Raw genomic sequence first — 27,465 nt, 5'->3', positions numbered from 1 at the left:
GGCGACGGAGCCTTTTAGCAAAGTGCTGCTAATTGAGTTGATGTTTTGGGAGTAATGGACAATAATAGACATTTAAGGCTCCAGCAAATCTCCCTTCCTGTATTAGTAGAGGGGGGGGGGTGCTCTTTTATAGCTTGGAAGGCTTGTTCAGTCTTGAAAATACACATCAGCAGCATTTTAACATTATTAATAAAGTATAATCATACAAAATTGCTAAATTAAAATAAAAATGAAGGGAAATGTTAAAAGGAAACACAGAAGCAATTCAATGTTTCAATTTTCTGAACTCTCACCAACCCTCCCCCACCTCCCCAGTCCCCCTTCTTTTGTTTGGTCCTCTACAGAGAGATCTCCGCCAGAGGACATCATCACACTTGATGACATCTGTCCCTAGCTCCTGAATGTAGAGTAGTAATGTGCCGCACTGTTAGTTTAGACAGCAGCAAAATCGACGGCGCTTGTGTGGAGTTAAGCTGCAGCAGTCAAACACCGGCAGCGTACGGGGGGGGGGGGCGGTGTGCGTGCTGTGTAATGTGTGGGGGCAGGTGGGGGTTTAGAAACTTCCTAGGGGGGGTGGGGTTGAAGTCCTGGAATGCAAGTTTATAAATTGGACACCACATTAATAATAATGAAACACATTAAATATATTTTCTCTGTTTAATAAAACACCGATACCCGGGGTCTGAGTGGGGGGGGGGTAGCGGGTGGCCCCATTGCCCCCCCTGGATCCGCCACCGAACACAGACACGCGCAGTGGTGAGTGGCTAAGGCACGACGCGTCACAGACACGTGCAGTGGTGAGTGGCTAGGGCACGACGCATCACAGACACGTGCAGTGGTGAGTGGCTAGGACACGACGCGTCACAGACACGTGCAGTGGTGAGTGGCTAGGGCATGACGCGTCACAGACACGTGCAGTGGTCAGTGGCTACGGCACGACGCGTGACAGACACGTGCAGTGGTGAGTGGCTACGGCACGACGCGTCACAGACACGTGCAGTTGTGAGTGGCTCGGGCACGACGCGTCGTGGGAAGAGTCGACGGACAATGGTCAGGAATCATAACGGAAAGAACTGTTGCTACCCAATGCAAATGTGTCGGCAACAGAGAGCACTTGTGGTGCAACAGCAGAGTTGACATAATGCATTTTTTGCTTTGAGCAAGGCTATTAGAAGTTGGGATACGAGACTACGAGGTTTGCAAAGTCGAGCAGTGTGAGGTAAATGGGAGAATGAGAGACACGCTTTGTCCTGCAATATGGTGGTTGAACAGTGCAGATGAGAGGACTGGTAGAGCTTGAAGCCCCCTGTGAACAATGGTTGTGGTAGTAGCGATAAAAGAGTGGCAGGGAAGTGACTGCAAGACAGTGACTGGAGTAAGTTGGTGAGCGGCGGGGCCCATAATGCCACTGAACACCGGTGTGTTGCATTCTGATGTAGCAGACTCAGGTGGGAAGTAGGAGCTCTACCCCGGGTGTGACCACAGCGTTTCGTGTCTGGCCGGAACCGCTGCAGTAGCTGTTCAGTGATGAAGAAGGCGGTTTGGGGCATGGTGCTTGCTCCACCGCGTGTAGATGTATTCTGCCGACGTGCAGTCCACACGGGCCTGTGCGTCGAAACGTCCTTTGGGTAACCACCAGGGTGGGAGAGCTCACCCGACGGGAGATCGAGGGAGGATACTCGCGCGACCTTGCGCCCACGCGTGACGGATGAGCAGGCGTTGAAGGCCGCTGCTGTGTCCTGGACAGCGCTTTGAGACCTTTGACGAGAATCGTTGTATAAATAGGATTCTTATTATTATTGCATCGATGGCTTTCACTGTGGACGAGATCAACGTTGTTAAACATGATCTGAGGAACTATAGTATTGACAACTTTGCAAGATAAAAGCGTAATTGATCGTATTATATTCTTACCGGGTCAGATATTAAACAGTGGATTAGATTCAGGTAAAAAATGTTTTTCACAAACATCTTGTGAGACGAAGCCCGGTGGTAGTGCGTTCGCCACTTGTGGCAGAGGTTGCTGGTTCAAACCCGGCAAGCTTCTCTGGTAATTACCATACAATATTTGGCACCATTTGCTTCACAGTGGACGTTAAACATCACCAAAAAAAGAGTAGGCCATTATGTGCCGGCGTTATGGTCCAAAATGTGATATTTCCCTGCAAATTACTCAATTTGGACTACACATAGCGATCATTGCCTCTCAACTGTGAACTACTGCAGACTTTGTGTGAAACATGGCAAATTCATGATAGCTTGCGCTGTTAGAATGGAACAAATACTAAATGTGCACAATTGCTAATTATTTAATGATTATGATCTCGTGAATGACGATCAGGCCCTTTCGACTGATTCATGTCCTGAACAATTCCCACACTCTGCGCGTTGATTACTCAATAAATACATCAAACACTGCATCCCACTTTATTACAATCAAGTCCATCACAGCAACAATGCCTTCTCCACAGGGGACCTTGGGAAAACAACTTGGATGAATACATTAACACAAAAATACAAAACCAAACATAACGTCCGTTACTTTTTTTAAATGTCTGCACATATTTTGAAACATTTACTAGGCTTGCGAAATGGGAATATATAAAAAGTGTCTGTTCGCTGAATTCATTTGCCCCTACCATAGGAACGTGGACGTGTCACATGATCACTACGGAGGTGAGCACCTTCCAGTGCTCGCTGAGTATGAGGACATACGGCTGCAACCGTATACATTGCATTTGAATGTATTGGTGATACACCGGTAGTGCGCTTTTAAAAAAGCAAATTTTTCGCAATAATTATTTATTTTCCCACGATTCGCAACTCCGGTTAGAATATCTTGCGAGGTGGTGGTGGTGGTGCATCAAAATCAGTTCTCGTGATGTCGAAGCAGTCAGAAGACGAATGGCAGTAAAAAATTGTATTTTCGAACTGGTATGTGATGCTGCACCGGTGTACCGCCAATACGTCCAGTGCACCGTGTGCACCTCAAGCAGCCCTGTGGCTGCCGTGAGGCCACTAACGTGGCGACTTATATGAGCCACCCGCCTCCCATTAGTCCACGAGCCCAGACCCCGATATCTCACTTGTGGGTACAGCCTGGGGTGGCATCCACTTTAGCCATTACAATTTCTTTGCGTGGCCCATTACAGAATGATAAGCAATGAGTGGGGATGTCAAATAATTAACCCTTATTTAGCCATGTAAATACATCGGTATGACTAGAGATTAGCAATTTTAAACTAAAGTTGAGCAATCGTAAAATATTGAAGGGTTGTCTTCCGATTCGCAGTGGCTTCAGTTTAATGGACAAATGAATGAAACCAGGAGGTCTGACCCAGAAGATAACAAGCTTGAAGTTTGAGTGACACCCGAGTGTAAAATATATGCGAGACTAGCATATTGGGCAATGGGCATTTTTGAGGCAATTGGAGAAACATTAGCCCACTATTTTTTCTTGTTATCGAGCCCTTCAAATACATCTTAACAGCGTAAATAGTTTCACAATTAGTAATATTGATCTCTAAAAATAATGTGTATAGATTAAGACAAATATAAACATGCATGCCGAGATGAAATGTATTTACACCACAAGGCAGGCCCCAGCAGAATATGTGCACAATCCACGCACAGTAGCAGCAGCCTGCTCCAGCCACCACTTAAACATGCATGCATTTCCAACCATACACTAGAGTATTGTGTTGGGGATGCATACATTTCACACAGTTGTGTAACTTTTTTTATTATTCCTTCACGTCTAACCTACTTTTATAACCTTGGCTAAGTCAAATGGCAATGAATACACACAATTTGCTTTGCCTCAGTCTCAATTATGTCACCATGCATATCCAGTTCAAAGACAAAGTTCTCCCGTATAGCCTTAACTGACTATTGAGGCAAATGCTGTTATAAAGGCCGGCACAGACCACGAGGGGCGCACCATGCCTAGCCACCTTTGTCTCCCTTGTGGCGATGTTTACACATTGTATCAGGCCCTCATTTGAGGCTGAGTTGGAATTGGGGAAATTCCAGGACTCATCAGATAATTGTCACAGGCGTTGGCCAAGAATACAATTTGAGTCGCCAGGTTCGTAGCACAGCACGCTAACCCATACACTACCGCAGTATATACATACATATAGTCAAAGACACAAGCAGCACTAACACACTGAGCACCCCACTGGTAATTTCAAGTGATCAGGCAGGTACACCGACACCAACACATCACTCTGACCTGCACAGCAAAAGTCCCTACTCGTCTGTGTCCTGGGCTTCCTTCAGTACTGCGCGATGGCTGCTGCTCTGTGGTGTCAAGTGTCATGTGGTCAGGGGGTAGCTGTGAGCTCCGTTGAACACATTAGCAGCGAGGTCAGTGGCAATAAAAACACGGCTCAGCTGTGAGCGAGCTTGTATTGCAATGGAGGTTTTTAAAATGTGGGACGCGATTCTTGGCAGCAGGGTGGCAGTGTAGTGGAGGTGTTCGTGCATCTACACAGGAAATACCTGGGTTCAATTCCCGACTCGGGCACCGTTTTGTGTGGAGTTTGTATGTTCTTCCGTTCTGCGTGGTATTCCTGTGCGTAATCCTGTTTTGTCCCAGAGCTATAACAACAACATTTAACCTGTATTAGCCAAACATCCCAGTGCTGGACAATTACATGCAAAGTACTCAAATTGGATAACACTTAGCCACATTGTGCCCTCCTGTGAAAAAATCATAAATAACATTGAGACTCAGTGAGGTTTTCCAGGGTAAACAAGCATCATCATAATGATGATGATGATGAAAGCCTTATTAGAAGAAAAAATAGGGAATTGGTTTTGAACCTGGAAGAAAAAGTCCGAGTGATTCCTGCTGCTCAAATAAACATTGAGGCACTGCTCATCTCTTGTTTACAGCCCTGAGCCTGTGGCAGACATTCCATATTCTCATGACAAGGACAAGTCTGTCCATAAAAACATATAAACACTGTTCACTTCCTTACAGGGTGGTACTTACTTTACTGACCCCAGGGGCATAATGGGCTGAGTCAACCCCCAACCAGGATTTTAGCTCGCAAACTACCGATAGTTGAGCCGCTCGCTCCACGGCTGCGCCACCTGCCCAGTTGCTCATCACGTGCTTAATGTGTTGGCTTTGCTCGAGGTATAGAAAGTTTAGATCTAAAATTTTGCGCTGGATAAATATATATTTTATTTTATTGAGGCAACGTGCGGGTCGTTACCAGGGGCGGTTTCTTCATTAGGGCGATTGGGCGACGCACCACCAATGTCATTCAACCACAGAGTCACGCTAGCCGTCACTGTGCCTCTGGATATAGTCCAATCAGCGTCATGCTACGTTCTGTGGAGTACCGCCTCTTTTTGGGCGATTTCACTCCGGCTGAGAATCGCCCCGAGTGGCCCCATAGACTTACATTCAAAGATGTTTTTTTTCGAACGGGGGCGCTGCAATGCATTCTCTATGGCTTCCGGGAGGGCTCGCCCTAACGTGCTTACGTCATCATACGTGCTTACGTGATCATACGTAAGCACGTTTCATCTAATAATATAATTTGTCGCCACCTAGTGGAATCTTTAATAAAATAAACTTGAGTGGTTTGTTTTAATAGTGAGTATAGAAACAAACAAGATGTATTGTAAGAGTCACTTTATTTTTCATTAATATTAAAGAAGTGAAGTTGCCTTTACATGCTTAAGCTGTTAATTTATCCATTGCATGGGTGGACCTTATCCTTATCAATCATCCAGACATTTGCCCCCCCTGAGAGATTTTGCAGGAGCCGCCACTGGTCGTTACATCACGTTGCGACGCACATGTACACACAGTGTCAACAGAAGCCAAACCAGTTATGAAAAGCAGGGGGATAGAAAGATGGGGAACGGGCTCACTGCCCCAAACCATACGGAAAGGGTAGCTTTTATTAATAAGGGGGAAAGGGAGAGAGGGATATCTCCGAAACACACCTGACATAAAGAAAATAAACACATAAGAGGCGATCTAAACAATATTTTTTTCTTTTCAACCCTCCGAATCCGGTTCCCGTCTAATCTAGTGCTGGATTTAATTTTAAAAAGTAAGCACCCTCAATTTCGGAAACGTTCTCTCCACAATTCGTCAATATGAAATGCCACGAAGCTGCATTTGAATCACTCTCCTCGGTTTCTGTTGGAGCACACGACCCACTCCACCAGCATGGCCCACTCCACCAGCATGGCCCACTCCACCATCACGACACACACCACCATCACGACACACTCCACCATCACGACACACGCCACAGCACGACACACACCACCATCACGACACACACCACTATCACGACACACACCACCATCACGACACACACCACCAGCACTACACACATCACCATCACGACACACACCACCATCACGACACACACCACCATCACGACACACACCACCATCACGACACACACCACCAGCACGACACACACCACCATCATGACACACACCACCATCACGACACACACCACCATCACGACACACACCACCATCACGACACACACCACCAGCACTACACACACCACCATCACGACACACACCACCATCACGACACACACCACCATCACGATACACACCACCATCACGACACACACCACCATCACGACACACACCGCCATCACGACACACACCACCATCACGACACACACCACCATCACCACACACCCCACCAGCACGACACACACCACCATCACGACACACACCACCATCACGACACACACCACCATCACGACAGACGCCACCATCACGACACACACCACCATCACGACACACACCACCATCACGACACACTCCACCATCACGACACACACCACCATCACGATACACTCCACCATCACGACACACACCACCATCACGACACACACCACCATCACGACACACTCCACCATCACGACACACACCACCATCACGATACACTCCACCATCACGACACACACCACCATCACGACACACACCATCATCACGACACACACCACCATCACGACACACACCACCATCACGACACACGCCACAGCACGACACACACCACCATCACGACACACTCCACCATCACTACACACACCACAGCACGACACACACCACCATCACGACACACACCACCATCACGACACACTCCACCATCACGACACACACCACCATCACGATACACTCCACCATCACGACACACACCACCATCACGACACACACCACCATCACGACACACACCACCAGCACGACACACACCACTATCACTACACACACCACAGCACGACACACACCACCATCACGACACACACCACCATCACGACACACACCACCATCACGACACACACCACCATCACGACACACTCCACCAGCACGATACACACCACGATCACGCCACACACCACCATCACGACACACCCCACCATCACGACACACTCCACCATCACGACACACACCACCATCACGACACACACCACCATCACGACACACACCACCATCACGACACACGCCACAGCACGACACACACCACCATCACGACACACTCCACCATCACTACACACACCACAGCACGACACACGCCACCATCACGACACACACCACCATCACGACACACTCCACCATCACGACACACACCACCATCACGATACACTCCACCATCACGACACACACCACCATCACGACACACACCACCATCACGACACACACCACCATCACGACACACACCACCAGCACGACACACACCACTATCACTACACACACCACAGCACGACACACACCACCATCACGACACACACCACCATCACGACACACACCACCATCACGACATACACCACCATCACGACACACTCCACCAGCACGACACACACCACGATCACGCCACACACCACCATCACGACACACCCCACCATCACGACACACTCCACCATCACGACACACACCACCAGCACGACACACACCACCATCACGACACACTCCACCATCACTACACACACCACCAGCACGACACACACCACCAGCACGACACACACCACCATCACGACACACTCCACCAGCACGATACACACCACGATCACGCCACACACCACCATCACGACACACCCCACCATCACGACACACTCCACCATCACGACACACACCACCATCACGACACACACCACCATCACGACACACACCACCATCACGACACACGCCACAGCACGACACACACCACCATCACGACACACTCCACCATCACTACACACACCACAGCACGACACACGCCACCATCACGACACACACCACCATCACGACACACTCCACCATCACGACACACACCACCATCACGACACACACCACCATCACGACACACACCACCATCACGACACACACCACCATCACGACACACACCACCAGCACGACACACACCACTATCACTACACACACCACAGCACGACACACACCACCATCACGACACACACCACCATCACGACACACACCACCATCACGACACACACCACCATCACGACACACTCCACCAGCACGACACACACCACGATCACGCCACACACCACCATCACGACACACCCCACCATCACGACACACTCCACCATCACGACACACACCACCAGCACGACACACACCACCATCACGACACACTCCACCATCACTACACACACCACCAGCACGACACACACCACCAGCACGACACACACCACCATCACGACACACACCATCATCACGACACACACCACCAGCACGACACACACCACCATCACGACACACACCACCAGCACGACACACTCCACCATCACGACACACACCACCATCACGACACACACCACCATCACGACACACGCCACAGCACGACACACACCACCATCACGACACACACCACCATCACGACACACACCACCATCACGACACACACCACCAGCACGACACACACCACCATCACGACACACTCCACCATCACGACACACTCCACCATCACGACACACTCCACCATCACGACACACTCCACCATCACGACACACTCCACCATCACGACAAACACCACCATCACGACACACACCACCAGCACGACACACACCACCATCACGACACACACCACCATCACGACACACACCACCAGCACGACACACACCACCATCACGACACACACCACCATCACGACACACACCACCAGCACGACACACACCACCATCACGACACACACCACCATCACGACACACACCACCAGCACGACACACACCACCAGCACGACACACTCCACCATCACTACACACACCATCATCACGACAAACATCACCATCACGACACACACTACCATCACGACACACCACCATCACGACACACACCACCATCACGACACACCACCATCACGACACACACCACCATCACGACACACCACCATCACGACACACACCACCATCACGACACACCACCATCACGACACACTCCACCATCACGACACACACCAGCAGCACGACACACGCCCCCAGCACGACACACCACCAGCACGACACACACCACCATCACGACACACACCACCATCACGAAACACACCACCATCACGACACACGCCCCCAGCACGGCATCCCTGGCCAACGCGGACCGGTCGACGCCGTTCTGCGCCGTTTCCACCAGCGTGTGGCCCTGCCGGATCGCCAGCGAACATCGGCCACTCTTAAAGGACACGCGGGAATTAATCCTTTACCCTAACACTTTTTTTAGAAAGATGGGAAAAAATTATTCTTCCAATTTCACACCTACAATGTCATTAATTTGCCCCTTTTATTCGCAATTATTTTAATTAAATCCGGCTGAAATTATAAAATGTGCATACGTATAAGTAATATTTTGTACAAAATAATAGGTGAATGTTGTTTGCATTATAATTGTTAATTAATTTGTTACTGATGTCTGCATTTAAATGTTTATCAAGTGGCAGTTACTAAGCGGTGATGTTTTAAATGAAGTAGTCCAGTTGTGGATTAATGTGTTTCCAACTATTCTCGGCATTGATAAAGATCAAACAGGATGATGTTTAAAGTTCGCTTATCACCACAGCGTGTTTTTAAATTGCAATGAAATTTTCTTACAAAATAGGATTCGATCGTTACATCATCGGGTGGCCGAGTGGCTCAGCGGTAAGAAGACTGAGCCGTCAATGCAGAGCCCCTGGGTTCAGATCCAGGGTTCGGACACCTGTGATTAAACTAGCTGCTCAAGGGTCGTGGGTCTATAGTTTCAGCCTAGTCACGAATGTCTGATTATATATATGTAAAAATACACTTTCATGTACAGCTAAAACCTCTCGAAGGCAAACTCGAGTGAATCGGAATTTGGTGGAAGCCAGAGAGGTTGCCTGGAATAAATGATCCAAGAAAAAACTCTAAAACCCCAAAAGAGTTGAGCGGATTGCTGCTCGCCCGCTAATGAATCTGCAGCCAGTCCGCACGCCCGTTGTGAGCTGGTGATGATGTTCGGCGCCCTTTTTGGCACGTTATCTTCTAATTAAATAAAATAACTTTGAAAAATTTTCATGGGTGGGTGGGTGCAGGTAGTGGGAAAGTTTGAGCAGCTGCATTGCTTGTGGCTTGGAGCAGTGCCAAGCTGCGCTTTTGTGAATCTCCACAATGAGACGAACCGCAGCAGGAATGTCTGTGGTACCTGTGGGCGATTGGCGAACAATGCACACAGCGAGAACACACATTGTAAAAATACTTACACACGCTACGCATATTACACTTTAAAACATTGAGACTTACGATTAAGATTGTCCTTTGCACAGATTTAAAAATAGATTAACTTCGTAACTGTGTTCAGATATTGCCAATATGACGGACAAACGTGTGAAATACAGATTAACACACGTCTTGCATTTGTTTCTATGTTTAAAATATAGATTACAAACATAAATAAAACTAGTTTTCATATAAGGGTAGAAATAGAGTGCCACTCAAAACTCAAGTTTGTTATTTTTAAGGTCAGACCACATGGTTTTTGTTCAAATGCTGCCGAGTTTTTTTTTTACAATTGTTCAGTAGTTACCACTTGCTCAAACATGCATTTCAGTCGATAGAGTCGTAGTGCAGTAGAGGCATGGACGCGGGGAACACGACGAGGAGACGCTGAGCAACCTGTGACTTAACACAGTAGAACGAGATTCTAAACTGTTCCCACAGTGAGTGGCACTCTAGTCAGTATAGAAAAATAAATATATATTATAACACAATTGCTGAGCACAAGTCCAGAGGCCCAAAAAACGTCAAATGATCAACAAACATTGTCATCATTTTTTTAACAGATAAATATATACTACGTTGATTTGAAGCTTTCGTGACTGCAGGAATCTATACTCTGGTTCTTTCAGTATGGTCACGCAGGTATATATTATATTTTATACCTATGTGACTTTACCGAAAGAACCAAAGAGTATGGATACTATGTTGCTTATATTGAGTGAGGTTACCGTCGTGAGAGCTCGGAGACAAAAGAGAATAATGAAGGGAGGGAATTCTAAAGTGGAGCAGTGGAAGAGACGAGTGTTTACAATGGACCATCCATCATAAATAATGAAACTCCCTCATAAACAAAGGGTAAATATGAAACCACGCATTTCTTTACTAATCACCGTACATGTATGCAGGGTAACGTGTTGCCACCATCGCGGTATGCTGTGTTCATGCCCCACACATTCATTATGAGGTGCAGGCGACATGTAGCGGGGGACACAAGGCTAGGAATCGAATTCGGGTCCACAGATTCGCAGTCCAGTGCTGCCAAGCAGTGTGTAGTTCACCGTAGATCAACATACTTAAAGGCTGGTGTGTAAAAACTATGGGTGTAATACGATTCACGATTGGTTTATTTGTGGTGAGATGGTGTAGATGTAACACACATTGTTTAACTACAACCCTACACCAGTCAAATCAAGTTGTCACGTGGACAAACATAATTAAGTGATTTGGTATTTCAACAAAACCTGAGGGGGCATACTTTGAAAAGCAAGAGACACGCAGGAGCTGCTGTCGCCACCTGATGATGCCGGTTGTAATCTCCGGCGAAACGTCAGGACACAGTTGTAAACATGTTTCTTGCTTTTTAACAATTCAGTTTTTCGTATAAACTACAACAAATCCATCTACATATTTGCCCATGACTTGACAACTTGATTTGATTGGTTATGTTGGATAGTGGAGGATTATTGTTTAAAAACCTACGCGACAATCTAACCCAACAGAAATCAATGATGAATCTTAACATTGGCCGTGAGAGCCTCGGTATACGTGAGGGGTGTGATGATGCACTCCCTGGTAATTCCATTGTCATGATTCAGGGTCACAAACACATTTTTTTTCGTCTCTCATATTCACCGTCTCATTTGGACCGTCGCTATTTTTGGTTCTGTCGCGTACAGTTTTGTTCGCTCATTCACCTAAACATAACAAAGCAAATTATTTGTATATTATTGCCGATACAATTTGCATACACGGAGAAACGTCTATCGTTACACGTTGATGAATCGTTACACCCCAAGTAAGAATATCAAACACACAAACGCATGTGTACTTCAATTAGCAGATTTAACAGCTCGCAAAGGTGTTGCGGCATTGTACGTACAAAGCCTTATCCAGACCACTAGCTAAAAATAACGATGTGTGTCGTTTAGAATCACCTCCTTAAATAGCTGAACACATGTGGTCATCCCAACAACAGGCAGCAATACAACAAAGACACAGCTGCAGACCTTTTTCGCCCTCATTGGGACTCATCACTACGGTAAAGGCATCGGTGTTCACTGTTGCCTTGTGCCTCTGGGTTAGCCCCATATATGGAGAGGATTGTCCAGACTGCGTATAAAGTTGTGGTTTGTGCCAACAGTTACCTGCTCAAGCCAATATACACGCACAAAGTATGCACCACTCAGAAAGTCCCGCATTTCACTGGGAATGCTTGTGTGGTGCAAATTGATTCAAATATCCTCAACAGCGCTTGTGAGGAGGTGTCACGAGCAATCACACCTGGCTGCCTTCAATGTCCCTTTGGTGGTGTAACAACATTGACACTGGGTACTTGTTTTATGGTGACCAAAGTGATGATAAGGGCAGATTCATCTTCTCTATTATGTGCCACTGATGTCTATGACCACACCCTGGGCACGCTTGCTGGGATGATAGAAACGTACCACCGTTTCCCATCTGCTGTTGTGCGCGGTTTTGCGTGAACTCACTCGCGCCAAGCATTGTAATGGGGTTCACAGCACAGTCTCTTGACACTGGGTATGCTGGCAATTAGTTTCACCGCTTACAAAGTAGAGACGCTGAAATGCTGTAACAAAACCGACATTAAATTTTCGTTCATGTGCAGAGGTTATGTGTAAAGAACCATCTGCTGGTGCACAAAGTCAAGTAACCACCCTTCTTTGGAAAGGTTTTGCTCTCTTAGAGATTCGCTCCTTATTTCATGCGGCATCTCTGGCCGTGTGACGTAGCGAATTGCGTACGAGTGCCCCCTGCACCACTTTGACCCGGTACAGTCTGCGAATCGGCATCTGTGTGTTGGGTGGCAGGAATCAATTTGTACCGAGATCTTGTATTGGAACTGAATTAAACCTAATCACCATACTCAGATTGTAAATGTTGTGGATTTGCTCTCAAAAACACAGGTGTACTGTCCTAGTAACGAATTGGCATGTTCTGTTTACGTGACAAACCTTACTAATTGGCTGTGGCGGGTTTAACGACACATTTATATTTATGCGATCTAACCCCAAAAAACCTGTTATGGATGATATTGGTCGCGGAAGCCTACGTGTTAAACTTTTCACCGTAGACTGCATGGTCTGGATAGCCCCAGGCAGACTGTGAGATGCGTCTGGGTTTGGTCTCCATTGGGAAAGGTGGTAACCCAACAAAGTGGTCACTCGGCCAGGGCTGTATGATCCAATATGCACCATAGGCTCTCTGCCTAGGGCCTACGAAAACTAAAACTATTTTTGACCGTGGTTTGTTGTTGTTGTTTGCATGATGAAAAAAAAGTAACAAAAATATATTCTTGAATAAATATATTTATATATAGCAAGGATAGGCACAGTGTATATACAAAGAGGCAGAGTAATGTCAATCTTTCTCTTTCGTAAGGTGAGAGAGAAATTACCACAAGAGATTCACTTGTCCCGATTTTCTCATTTTCAGTAGAGAGTAGTGTAAGGGAAGACAAGTGTTATCACTGAAGGCCTACAGAACAGAAGTGCATCGGGCCTTTAAGAACCTTAATCCGGCCCTGCACTCGGCTGACACAATGCGGCACAGCGAATAGGCCATCCGTGGCAGTCATTACACCCAGCATTCCCTGCTCAGGCTCACCAGTGTTGTCTGTGTGTATGTTGGCTTTGTGACTGTGGCTAGCTTCGGAATAACAGTGTCGCAATTGATCCGATCACAAACTCATACTTTAATGGGAAAATCTCTTCCAGACATTTGCTCGTGATATTTGTTTCTTTGCTGTTTATTGTTAGCGATATCCAGATACGGCTTGCATCGTCTGTAATTTACGCTTTAAGCTGTACAATCTGTGGTGTAAAATAAATTGAAGTTTCCTTGCATATACATTGAATGAGAATACTACTTCCCTGGTTTTTTTTTTAGAACATTCTGTATATTATAATGAGGAATGTTGGCTGCTTGCGCTCCAATCGATGCAATGTCTGGTGTTTGCATCACTTCCTTCTACTGTAGCATCCCCATTTTTGAGCACTTCATATTTCAGAAGTCCTCGGGTTCTTCTGATTGGCCATGGTTGGTTTTGTATAAATTGAGGCTGGTGTAAACTTGAGATTGTTGTGGAAGAACCGCAGCGACAATGCGATCGAGACGCTGAGCTGCGTCGTAAAAAACATGTTGGGCTGCATTTAGAAACTGTCCATTGTTTAAGGGGTTTGCAACAAGTTTCACACTACCCCTGGGCACTGCTTCAGTAATGCAATACATGCCATGCTAAGAACTGCTTACAAAACCAAAGGTGCAGTTTGCCAAACTGGGGCAAAATATTAAATTGTTGCCATTCTGTGCCCCACCCAACCTCCCCTCTCACCTGTACCACAGGCAGGAGTCACTGTATTCTGACCAACATCAAAATTGAACGATGGGTGTAGAGTGTCGAGGTTTTTTTGTTTGACCAGGTGAGAACGCAAGAGACCGAGATAGTGTCCGATTTGCAAAACCCACCTGGACGACCAGAAACATAGCAAAAGTAGTGCTGTAAAGCAAAATTAAATCAGAGCAAAACAACGCAGTGTAGAAATTAAGTCACAGGGCTCATAGTGTAACTATTTTTGTGAACCATTTCTTGAATGGGTAACATCTCAACATCTTGGGTAAGACACTGACATTCACTTTGTGAATGAGCCACCCCTGTTCTGGTAATGGATGCGAAGGTAGGTTGTGATGAATATCCCTTGCCATCTCCCAAGTGAGAGCGGTGGTTTTCTTGGGCCACGCATTGCCGGTCCACGAGGCGGGCCACCCACCTCCTCTCGCTGTAGCGGCGCCGTGCGCGTGCACGGAGGCTGCGTCGGGCGCGTGTAAAGCAGCTTGCGCCACCGCACGCATGCGGCCACAGAGCTCACGCTCCACTTGCGTGGGACGTTCAGCGACGCTTCGCGCTGTGCGTGCACTTTTCCGCATTGGACGTGGAAGGTTTCTGTTCGTGCTGTTGGCAAGCGAGCTGGAAAAGTTTAGCCCGGCACAGACTATAAACCCGACATTCATTGACTGTTGACATACTGTACGTGTGTAATTGACTTTTGAACTTGCTGTGTACGTATTTGGTCATAATCAGATTTAATAAATTCTGATTTGGGGGCATTTGTTATTATTTTTGTTTCTAATTGTGCTCTTAGACAACAACTGCTCTCTTCTAATTGTACCGGTGGAACTTTATTGTTCCCCTTCCGGCCTCAGGGTAGGGAGGAGAATTTGAGTGAAAGGCAAAAAGTGTTTTTTGCGGTTTGCTCCGGCAGTTGCAGAGACTTGCAATGCTACTCCGCTGTCAGGAGTTATGGGAAAATGGCAGCGGCATCTCCTCCACAGAGCACACATTACCTGCCGCTCTGGAATGTGCCTCGCACTTGCCAGAATGTCATAGCCCAAAGACAGAAGCAGATCCTTGTCAAGATTCTGTGATTGTTTTCGTTCTTCTCTGTGGTCAGATCTTTGGCAGGGATGCAATGTGTAGAGCGCGTCTGCACCTGGCATGTCCAAACAAGATGCAGATAATAGCCTTGTTCTTTCTTCACAAACAACACAAAATGGTGCGTTTGCAATCCTTTGTAAAGGCTCGCAGCGTTTCAGGAATATGGGTGGACGCACGGTCACCCTTTCGTGGCGTCGCCTTCTGATGTCTTCCATAAAGATCCCGTCGTCGCGCTGCAGTCGCCCTGAGCTGCTGCCGCCTTTTGAAATGAACAAATACCTCCTTGGAAATAAAACATCGCGTCCTACGCTGCTCGGACGGTGCCCACAGACTCTGCTGAGCTTGGGCAAGCATGTGAACATACTCTTGTGAAAGCAAAATTTTGTCAAAAACATGTGATGGCAGCTTTCAACTATTTCATTAAGAACTGCTTTGAAGAATTGAGCAAAGGAATAGACTTAAATATGTTCAATTCATTACTTGTTATTTCACTATACATATGAAATGTTACTTGTCAATTATATAATAACTTAATATATGACAATGTTTAAATATAATATTGAAGTTCTCCATTTCGCATGAGATATGTAATTCACTGTTCACCTGTATGCAATTGCTTATTTGTGAGCATTTGGCCAGGAATGAAATGTGTTAGCTTTGCGCATGGCTTACCAGGAAAATATTTTAAATTCTCCATGAATGAGAAAAAATACATATCAAAAGGATTTGTACTCCTTTTGCTTTTCACATCCCACGTTGTAAACAAGTTGTGTGGACAGGCGCAGTACGATTAAAGAAAACAACAATTATAAACACCGTTATAAGAAACCAAAATGAATATTCAAAAAAGGGTTTTAAAACACAACCACTCACCAGGGTCGTTTCCAAGTATCGTTCGGGATTTTATTTTTGTAGTTTTTACCCCCCCCCCCCCCAACAAAGAACACAAACTTTACAGAAACTGTGCAGAAAACCTGCACTCGCACGCGTGGTACAGAGGCTAGGAGCGCCGCGCTTTTTACGGTTGAAAGATACAAAGACGGTGGTTGTTGTTGCTGAAAGGCAGTGTTTGTTGCTCTCAAAGTTTGTGAAATAAAGACTATTTATTGTTATGAGGCCATCCAGAGTGCAATCACCTTGAGTCAGAGCCACGGAAGAAGAAGCTGGAAAATAATGTACGCAGACTTGGAGGTGGAAAATAAACCCATTGTAACCACGATGTTACGTTCAGATCAGAGGGCTTTAAACCACATTCATTTGTTGACAGTAAGGGTTCACAAGGTTGGTAACAGCAAACAAAGTATTTTTTTTTAATATTCAGGGGCTGTGTCTTCCAACATAATGCAGACTGTAAATGCTCTGAAGCACATACTATAAAAAGCACTTGCTTGTATATGCTGACACCCATCAGCTTGAGCTGCTAACTGCATTTTCTCTCTAGCAAAAGTATGTTTTTGTATGTTTGCACTTGTGCAGCAATACAGTTCATTGTACCACCCACGTTGATGGTTCCCGGTCGACGCCGCCAAAATACAAATTGGATCTAACTCAACACACCATTGCGTTTAAGCAAAATCAGGAGAATCTCATAACAGGACTCCAGTCCCCTGGTTGACATTAGGAGCTTTTAAAACAACATCCTAATTCTGTACAATGTCATATTTTCCAAGCTTTGGATAAATTGCCACTTCTTCCTTGAAACGTACGTTTGAGTTTAATAATGATCAATTCAGAATTTGTAACGCGCACCATTTTCCTTCAGAGATTTATTCAGGGGCTCGGGAACTGCAGTGAAGCGGGAAGACAGCCAGTAGCGGCTCCAACAATTTCCCAAGCTCTGTGAACCTATATTGGGATGTGTTTCTGCAGCTATATTGCTCCCAAAGTTGTGGTACAATCTGTTCTCTTTTAACGCGGTAGTTGCATCCGTTATTGAAAATCGCGTTGGAATAAATAATATACTATATAGGGTAAAGCACAGTCCGCAATAACACGTGAGATGCGTACGCAAGCCGAACAAAGACTGAGGCGCGGGGGTAGCATCTAGAAGCATCCAGCAGCATCGCGTCGCCTTGTGTGATGCTACGCCGAGGCAGCCGTACAATCGTTTATTCCTACTCGCGAGACGTAGTTCCGTTCACTCGATCACGTTATATCCAATTCACATCTGCGTTATAAAAAAATGTGTTTCTTAATACATTAATCACGTATCCAAATTGCGTTATGAAAACACACGGCGTTATAAGAGAACAGACTCTACTTGCAACTGAGTTAAAAAATTAGCTTTCATCTCCAAAAGTGTGACGGGAGAGTCGCCGTGCACGGTGGTGATGTCACATCACTGTTTCAGTGGTCCGGTCTGACACAGCATTGAGATTGCTGCCCGCTAGGCTTGCAGCACTGTATCTCGTTCAGATGATCACAGCAAGGGATAATCTCACTCGCCGCATTTCTCTATTGCATTGAAATCGAAGGCCACTCCTTTATGATGAGATCGTGCGGCACTGATATACATATCGTTGAGCCTGCGATACATTGAGCCTCGTGTACCACTGACTGTAACAAGTAGTGCAAAAACCAACATGCTTATCAAGCGACAGGTTTCTTGGGCAGGTGTCTTTATTGAAAATCGACGGCTCCAAAGTTGATAAGCATGACGCAGCAAACAACAACAACCACCGTTCACCATGGCACTTGTACCAGGCAACGTGCACAGCAAAACACACACACATACGTACCTAGAGCACTTTCCAAGGGCACACCAGAACCAACTAATGGAGCAATGAAACGAGCTCATGTGCGGTGTTGAGACCGGTTGTAGCTTTGCCGGGCAATCAAGGATGATGACTGGATCCGGAGAGCAAATTATCCTTCCATATAAGGGAGCCTTGTTGTCTGCTTATATATTTTGTTGCTTATATTTTCTCACAATGACGCGAGTGATTATGTTGTTTCGTTGTGTGCTGGCTAGGTTAGTACAATGCTGCAGCTGTACTCTGAATGGTTGTGTTGTGTTGACACCGTGCCTGCACCTGCACGGATATTTTCCATTAGACGGGGAAGCGTCATCCGCTGGAGAAGGTGTCGGCTTGTGAACCTTTACACTGTGTTACAATGTATCCATCACGGACAAATGTAATGTAACATTGTTCATTATCACATAAGTGATTTACGTGGTACGATTTAAAACTCTGGGTGAAAAGGTTTTGCTTCTTCTTCAGAAATAAGATGTTTTTGTGTTGATATCCACATAATTAATATCCCAGCGGCTGTGACTGTGACATTATAGCTAGACACCATTTTTCTCCTGTCACTTGATCAGCTAAAATAGTTACCTTTGATGTTCATGAGCCTTTAGAATGTCGAGTGAATCTTAAGAATCCCTGCAACAGCAAATATGAAATTTTACCCAAAACCATTTTTAGTTAATTTAAACACCAGCCAAAAACAGCCAAGCCAAATTATATATTTATAAAAATGCCTGCCACTCTTATATGGGAATATCCTTGTGTTTAATTGTGTGGTCAAAAAAATCCCATGACCCCCGAACATTGTCGCTTCACTTGAACATATAATTTGGTGACTGGCTGGGAGGGTGGAACCCAGTGGGGGGGGGTGGGGGGCTCACTACTGCTGCTCACTCCTGGGCCCGTGACGTGAAGTAGCGCTCATCACATCACCGCAGCGACGACAATCTTACTAAACACCTGCATCGACATTGGTGAAGAAGATGACGTGTGAACTGTGGCAGTACCAGATATGAAGAGAAATTCCACGTTGCTTCTTGCTTTTCACTATAACTAATTAATATTACATATAATTCGTAGTTGATTTTTGGGTTTAGGCCACATAGCGATCTGTCAAAATCTGTGTCATAAGAAACCCTCCGAAGCCCGACGCAGCTAAACAAGTCACACGTACAAGCATTTCACGTGCAAACTCTTATTATTTCAGCTCACCCGTGAGTTGAAGAGCAATCCTCACAACAGAATCGAGCAACATTTCGCTTTTGAAACTACGTCACAAATCATCAAGGCAAAATCTAGAAAATTGGTCACCGTATCACATGGTCGGACTTCGCCCAATATGGTGTCACATTGGCTCCAAAAACCTGTGTGTTAAGTATACGTGTCGTCTAAGCCCCCGGCAATAGTGCGCTTCTATATTCAAAATGGAAGGGGTCTGTGAGCCTTGAACATGAGCATGGACTTGGAACCTCCACAAAAAGGAACTCATTTTTACGACTTATGGTAACTGATCGTGATAGCCGACTATCTTTTGAAGAACAGAGTTAAAGTCTACTTATAGCTGTACGAGATTAGGCCTACAGCAGTGCTTCACAACTTGTGGGCCGCAAGGCCGTGGGCAGTGGTTCACGGAACTGTGGTAGATGTGTAATAATTCTCCGGAGACGGATTCGGAATCGGTCTTCTTTATTTTCACTTCACGGTACACTTGTTCCCACACGCTCCGTTGCTGGCAGACAACGGAGAGCGGCAGACTCCCACAACTCCCACCACGCACGTGGCACCCGGAGCCCCGTTCGCGCGTGGCTCTCACCCCGTTCCGTTCCCCGTCTCCCCCCGATCATCCCTCTCTCCTCCCTCTTCATCCCTTCGTCACGTGGTCCCCCCAGCCAATCCTCCATGGGCAATCTCGACCGTTCTCTATGGTTCCCTGTCACTCCCGGGACCACGCCTCTTATCCGGATCCCCATTAGCTGGGGCCCCAATGGCTGGGCCAATCACCCCTGATGACATGCCGTGATCACGCCGGCCCCACGCTCCCTATCTCGACCCTTATTGGCTACAAGCAGGACCGGCAAGCCAATCCCCCACGTGAACCCACTATAGCTGTTATTACATCACCCCCCCCCCCGGTGAAAAAAAGTAGCCGTCTCGGCTGGGAAAGGGTGATAAACCAATTCCGAACACATTATTAGGGCACCAAGGTGCATTTAACGATACGAGGGTGAACCGGCGTCCCTGCGCCCAACAACATTTAAAAAAGTCACCCATACAACAAGAATCACCACATACATTTGGGCGCCCCTGCAGCGCAGTAACAACAGGGAAATAAACGAACGATCAAACGTTAACGAAACGGAAGAGATTTCGACCGCGTACGCGACGCGGGACCCCCTCCGCTTCCAGCGCATGATCCCCTTGCTTCCGGATGGACAGGAGGTGGTAGGCTCGAAGAAGAAGTAGGTTGTTGATGCTTGGTCACGTCCAGGGCAGGTCTCATTGGAGGGGGGGCGGCTGGGGCCGCCTCAGCCCTCAGAACCTGTTCATCTGTAGGAGGCACAACACAGTCCCCCTTGGGATCAATGGATGTGACAATCGGCGTGGTCGGCTCGACGGAACCCGGCAGGTCAACTAGTGGGGATGAAGGGCCGACACGCGCGTCAACATAGGGTTTAAGCCGTGAGGAGTGGACATACCACCGCCGATTTTCGTACTGAACACGGATACTCTGCAAGTTCCGAACATCCACTAGTGTCACAGGCCCTCGCCACGGCCTGTGCAGCTTGGGGGATGTGCCCGCCGGTACCTGGGGGCAGTGGAGCCACGCCCGGTCCCCCACTGACCAAGACATGTGAGTATGTGATTGACGCGCATAACGTTCGTTCCTTGCCTGAGCACGGGCCGTCGCACACCGGGCAGCCTCTCGCGCCTCCGTCACTCATTCAAGCGAGTCACGCACGTGGTCAGGCAAGGAACGGGACGGTCGCTTACTCGGCTCACCCAATTGCACATCGATGGGTGGAACATTTTCATGGCCATACATCAAAAAGAATGGTGAGTATCCCGTGGACGTGTGTGGAACCATGCGGTAAGCCGCTAAGACGCCTGGTATGTGCAGGTCCCAATCGGTTTGCTTTTCACTGACCGTGTGACAAAGCATAGCCGAGAGGGTGCGGTTGAATCGTTCCACCATACCATCTGTTTGTGGGTGGTAAGGAGAAGTGCGAATTTTCTTCGTACCCAACGCGTCACAAACTTCCTTAAGCAATTTGGAAGAGAAATTCCGCCCTTGATCTGTGAGCAGCCTCTCAGGTGCCCCCTTGTCCATGACATACCCGTTAAAGAAAGCGTCGGTAATGGATGCTGCCGTCTGGTCGGGCAGAGGCCAGGCCATCGGCCATCGAGAAAAATATTCCACCCCGACGAGAAGGTATTTATTGCCCCTCGCCGACGGGGGAAACGGGCCCAGAATATCGAGAGCAACCAATTCGTTAATGCGGGACACCTCAATGGAACGTAACGGTGGTACATAGGGGTTCCGAGGCGGCTTCCTCTTTGCACAGTCCTGGCATGAGCGAATAAAGTCCTTGACGTCTGCCGTCATACCGGCCCAAAAGAAATCCTTCTGCAGCGCGGCCAAAGTCTTTTGGACACCGAGGTGCATCAACTTATCAGCGTGCAGAGCACGAAGCAGGTCGTAGCGAAGCGAAGTAGGCACCACCAAGCGTGGTCAGTCAGACAACCCGTCAGTACACATTAACAATCCCGACTTGCCTCGGAACATCTGCCATTTCCAACCCGCCAATTGAGATTTTTGTTTCCCTGTCAATTTCCATAGCGGAGACAGCGAGGCATCAGCCTCCTGCTCACGTAGCCAGACCGCGTGTGGTAGCCGTAAGATATCATCCGTGTCCACCGACCCTTGCTGGTCGTCCTCCTTCGCTTTCGCCCCTGCATCCTCATCCGCTATCGCCCCCATAACCGGACAAGGCGAGGTGGCTGGTGCCGCACAGCGGTGCGTGCCCATCAGGCAAGTGCACGGAGGAAGGGGCGGCAGCCGTGAGAGTGCGTCAGCGTTCGTGTGACGGGTCCCCTTCCTGTATGTAATATCAAAGGAAAATTCCTGTAGCGATTCCAACCACCTAGCCAATTGGCCTGACGGTTGATCTAATTTCAAGGAGTATTGTAAAGCCGCATGATCTGAGCGAACTAGGAATTTCCGTCCATACAGGTACGGCCGGTACAATCGGACAAAGTGAACAATTGCCAAAAGTTCCCGTCTTGTCACACAATAGCGTGTTTCCGCAGGGGACAAAACCCGGCTGCCGTACGCCACTACTCGCTCTACCCCGTCCTTACATTGCGACAAAACGGCCCCAATGCCGATATCACTAGCATCCGTATCGAGGATGAACGGCTGTGAGAAATCTGGGTAATCCAGCGTTGGCGCCGTGGCGAGGTGGTCCCGAAGTGCCATAAAAGATTTTTCCTCTTCCGCTCCCCATTTAAACCTTTGATTTTTGCCAGTCAGAACGTGTAATGGCTTTGCCAACGTCGCAAAATTTGTAACGAAGCGGCGATAATAGGAAGCGAACCCAATAAACCACCGAACATCTCCCACCGAAGTGGGTGTGGGCCACTCTCGTACACATTTCGTTTTCAGAGGGTCAGTGGATACGCCGTCCGAACTGACAATATGACCCAAGTAACGGACAGAGTGTTGCAGAAGGTGGCATTTTTTAGGTTTAAATTTAAGGTCAGCCGTACGCATTCTTTGAAAAACCGCCTCTAGACGTTGGAGGTGTTCTTCGAACGTGCGGCTGAAAACAATTATATCGTCAAGATATATGAGGCACGTTTCCCACTGCAGTCCCGTCAACACCAATTCCATGAGCCGCTGAAACGTCGCCGGTGCCGCATTCAAGCCCATAGGCAACCGATTAAATTCAAAGAGACCTTGCGGCGTGCGGAACGCCGTTTTCGCCTTCGACTCATCGTCGAGGGGAAGCTGCCAGAACCCCGAGGACAGGTCAAGGGTGGAAAAAAACTTAGCACCCGATAAAGCGTCCAACGAATCATCCATCCTCGGTAAGGGGTATGCATCTGCCACCGAAACTTTGTTTAACCGGCGGAAATCAACACAAAATCTTGTACCACCATCTTTCTTCTTTACCAGAACGACGGGCGCGGCCCAAGGGCTGTTGGACGGCGAAATGATGTCCGCCGCCAACAATTCATTTACCGCTCCGCGCACGTGATCCCTTTCCGCCGGGCTCATGCGATGAGGGTGCATACAGATGGGAGGTGTCGCACTGGTGTCAATATGGTGCGACAAAAGCAACGTGCGGCCGAGGTCCAAATCATTTTTACTGAAAACATCAGTGTACTGTATCAGTAATGAACGCAGGGCGTTCCTTTGTTCGTTCGACAAGGAATAATTTTCTCCGCACAAATCAGCGATCCAACGTTCTTGAGAGCGATCGTGTGGGGGCCTACCAGCGGGCATTCGTGCGCGCGGCGCTGCGTTGCAAGAGGCGAAGTCGGTAGTGGCGTGAGCCAACACCGACCCCTCCGGAACAATAACGCGGTCAGGTCCCCCATTTAACACCTGTATAAAAGGTGCTTGACCCGGTCGCACGATCGTTTGTGCCGCCGCTAAAGAAAAGGATTTAGATGCCGAATTCGATGGGGATAGCAGCACGCCTTCTGCACCCTTCCCCATTCGAAGGGGTTTACGATAACGCAACGGTATTAGCATCTGTGCTCCCGGTGGTACTTCTACCGTAGCAGCAACAACGGCAGTAACTGCGTTACTTGCAGGCGCGCTGGCCAGCAAGGAAGGCAGGAACGCCATTCGACGACCCCCCGGCATTTCCAAACAGTCCTGGTCGACTCGTATTTTCAGCGGCATCCGACGCAGGAAATCAGTACCGAGTAAGCATGGAACAGCTAGCGAGCGAGAGATCAATACAGGTCCTGCGGCGGTAATATTCCCGATAGTGATGCTCACATCTGCCTGGCCACAGATACCCATGCTTCCCCCATTCGCGGCGACACACGCATCATTAACCTTACGTATCTGCGACGCAGGGATGGACAACAAATGAAAAATAACATCAGAAATGATGGTGGCCGACGCGCCCGTGTCCACCAAGATGCGCACATCAACGCCGTCGATGGTACCGCGTACCGTCGACGAGCCCGAAGCCGCAGCTACAACCCTGCGAGCCAATTTTTTCCACTGCGTAGCAGAGCGCGTAACTGTAGCGGGGGAAGTAAATTTTTCCTGAGGAGTGTGAGAATGAGTGCGAATGGATGGGTGATGTGACAGGACCTGCCGGGTGTCCGATGTGTGCCGACTCGCCCGAGGTTGTTGCGGCTCCGCAGTAGGTGGAGGAGATGGAGGTCCCCTCGTCGGAGGAGGCGACAGTAGAGGTCGACAGCGGCAGTCACGGGCGAAATGGCCCCGTCTGCCGCACTTGAAGCACGCCGCCGACGTCGGCCGGCGGTCGGACGACCCGGCCCTTGCACGCGGACGGCCCATGTAGTTGCCACGCTGGTCGCGCAGCCGCCGTCCCGGAATCCCGTGCGAAACAGCAGCAGCCAGCATGTCGTCGTCGCCCGAGTCGTCGGAGCAGTGGACCACCAGTCGTGGAGACCACCCCAAAGGTGGCCCGTCGATCTCTGGTTTCCCCGTCCACGCCGCCATCTGGTCCCAACGCCTGATATTAAATTTTGCGTCCAGGCAGCGCGCCACCCATCGCGATGTAAGTGGTTCGTGGCCGCAAACTGGCAGCGAAATCTTGAGTTCCTGAGCCAACTCCAGCATACGGGAGAGGATGAGAGGATCCAAATGGTCGGCCGTCGCGTCGGGGTAGGCAGCCATGGCCAGCGCCATCAACGCCCCACGATAGGCCAACGGCGATTCCTCCGATGCTCGGCGACGTAACATAAATTTTCTGGTGGCCGACGTCGGTGGGTCATAGAATTCCGCCATCTCCGCGAACGCATCCCGCAGTGTCTTCTTCTTGGCCGCCGGGATGGAACGGAAGACCCCCAGAGAAACATCGTCGAGCAGTGTAGGTAGCGCTCCCAGCGCTTCATCCTCCGTCCAATTGACGGATCTAAAAGCCGATTCAAAGCGCCATGTGAAAGCACTCCAATCACCCCCGGCGATGAATTCTTTGATTTGTGGAAGGCGATGCCCGCAGTGGCAAGCGCGCCGCGGGCGTCTCCGACTGACGTTCCCGCTCTCCACCCGTATCAGGCAAAATGGCGGCCGGCGGCCGCGTGGCGGTAGGCGCGCCCAAAATGGCGGCCGACGGCTCCGGCGCAGCCGCTCCACCCAGAATGACGGCGTCCTCCCGCGTAGCAGAAGGAATGGCGGACGCAGGTTCTTTCACCGGACTCCTTCCCGCGGCGTCCAGTTGATCGGCAATCTGGCGGCCCGCGGCTGGTGAGGATGCCACCGCGGTCATCAGACTAAGCAGAATGGCGCATAATGACTCGATCTGCTCCGCCATCAGCCGCCACTCGCCTTTTGTTCCTGCAGCGGTCGCATCTTCCGTCGGTCGACGCTGAGAGACGTCGAGAAGTACATTTTCAGCAGGCGGCATAGGGGCTGTAGCTCCCAACAGCTCATCTTCATCCGTCTCGACCTCCTCCTCCGATAGAGGCACAGGTAGGTTCTTTTTTCTGGGGTGCTTGGACATCTTGACGATCGTCCAAACAGTCGCAGAAGTACTTCTGACACCAATGTAATAATTCTCCGGAGACGGATTCGGAATCGGTCTTCTTTATTTTCACTTCACGGTACACTTGTTCCCACACGCTCCGTTGCTGGCAGACAACGGAGAGCGGCAGACTCCCACAACTCCCACCGCGCACGTGGCACCCGGAGCCCCGTTCGCGTGTGGCTCTCACCCCGTTCCGTTCCCCGTCTCCCCCCGATCATCCCTCTCTCCTCCCTCTTCATCCCTTCGTCACGTGGTCCCCCCAGCCAATCCTCCATGGGCAATCTCGACCGTTCTCGATGGTTCCCTGTCACTCCCGGGACCACGCCTCTTATCCGGATCCCCATTAGCTGGGGCCCCAATGGCTGGGCCAATCACCCCTGATGACATGCCGTGATCACGCCGGCCCCACGCTCCCTATCTCGACCCTTATTGGCTACAAGCAGGACCGGCAAGCCAATCCCCCACGTGAACCCACTATAGCTGTTATTACAGATGCACCAATTCCTTTCACTCCACACCGGATTTTATTAGTGCCCATTTGCACAGCTGTTTAGAGTAGTGAGTAAGAAGCGAGTTTATAATTTCCATGGTTTGTTAATTTACATTTTAGAGAGTTTTTAGAAGGAGTGTTAATCTTGATATATATATGTTATGGGTGCATGGCCGCCCGCGATCATATTGTGAGGGTTGACGCTGGTGCGTGAGTCTATAATGGTTTGACACTGCGAGCCCATGGTACAAATAAAGTTATATTTTGCAATTTTTGCTGATGTAGCAGTAGTCAAATTGGTCAAAGCATGCTATGCACGTGTTGT

At 48.5% G+C, this 27,465-nt stretch overlaps 1 protein-coding gene across 1 annotated transcript in view; it reads left to right on the top strand.

The window, feature by feature from the left end:
• The window catches only part of LOC144720439 (transcription factor SOX-5-like), a 236,143-nt gene that overhangs the window by 117,826 nt on the left and 90,852 nt on the right, over positions 1–27,465 (top strand). The gene's annotated exons all lie outside the window — the stretch shown is intronic.

This window comes from Lampetra planeri, chromosome 8 (assembly GCF_965212315.1).
Source record: "Lampetra planeri chromosome 8, kcLamPlan1.2.h2, whole genome shotgun sequence".
NCBI classification, from domain to species: domain Eukaryota; kingdom Metazoa; phylum Chordata; class Hyperoartia; order Petromyzontiformes; family Petromyzontidae; genus Lampetra; species Lampetra planeri.
The sequence above is the reverse complement of the archived record's forward strand: the minus strand, read 5'-3'. Positions and strand labels throughout refer to the sequence as shown.